Source organism: Nanorana parkeri, unplaced genomic scaffold, assembly GCF_000935625.1.
Source record: "Nanorana parkeri isolate BGI_ZX_2015 unplaced genomic scaffold, ASM93562v1 scaffold934, whole genome shotgun sequence".
In the NCBI taxonomy this organism is placed as follows: Eukaryota; Metazoa; Chordata; class Amphibia; order Anura; family Dicroglossidae; genus Nanorana; species Nanorana parkeri.
In genome coordinates this window covers 318,631-319,812 of record NW_017307202.1, presented here as the reverse complement: position 1 = coordinate 319,812, position 1,182 = coordinate 318,631, and positions in this window count along the sequence as shown.

Here is a 1,182-nt window from a genome sequence, read left to right as displayed (position 1 = left end):
CCGGGGCGGGGATGTAGCGGCAACCCTCTGGAGGGGGGGCCCTCTTCTTACTCGCTGGCCCCCCCCCCCAGGTGGCCGAACGCCAGGGCCCGGTCGCAATTGCGACCGCTGCGACCCTGGTAGTTACGCCAGTGACAGCTAGTAATATACTACTAGTTAAAGAACTTAAGAAGGAGAATATTACTAATTTAAAACGTAATCTATTTCTACACTATCAACTGTGACTTGTTGGATTATTTGGATTTATGGTGATTCTGAATATAAATCTAAATAATAGTGATAACTATTAGTTAACTTTTAAACCCAAATCCATGGCAAGTGATTAAAGGCACAAGGGAAATAAATATGTGGGAGTTGTTTAACCTGTCATAGGTTTTGTAATTCTGTCTTGACGTTTCTCAGCTCTGGCAGAAAGTACAGCCAGCCTGGTGACATACTGATCCCTACTAACGTTAAACAATACATGTCACCTCCATGTCCCCAGCCTGTGATTGGAGCATGAAAGAACAGCAGCAGGCTGGGGAGCTCATGCTTGTGGACAATCTGCACTCTTCACCTGTCAGCATGTTCCTACTTATCACATGTGTACTGCAGCCTTAAAGGATGATGATGACACTGCTTTGATGCTCATATGTACTGGGCCTAAGCTAAGTTTATGGCAACCACATGTCATGATGTTTAACAAATCAGACAGATAAATCTATGGATTTGTTTTTAGTTTAAACAGAGTGCTGTCTACAGTTCTTTTTTTTTTTCTGCTTGTACCTGAATAGGTCTAATTTCTACTTAGTAATCCAGTGTTAGAAAGAAATCATACACCGTGGAATACATTTTATGATTAAATGATGTAACTTGGATTAGCAATTCAAATAACAAAATGGTTTTATATTGCAGTCTACTTCAATGAATATTTCTCTTAAAAAGAAGTAATCTTTGAAAGGTTGAACTCATTTAGATATCATTTAGTGATTATCCATAGTAAAAAGAAATAGAGATACAGTAGGAGTAGGAATAGCCTTCATAACTCATTCAATAATACTTTAAAATAATAATATTCACATTAAAGTGCACAGTTTTTCCAACAATTATCATTTTAAAGGGCAAGAAGAGACCCTTCTGGACATTAGTACATATATTACTGAGAAACAGGGCCAATCTGATTTTTTTTAAAAGGAATGCATG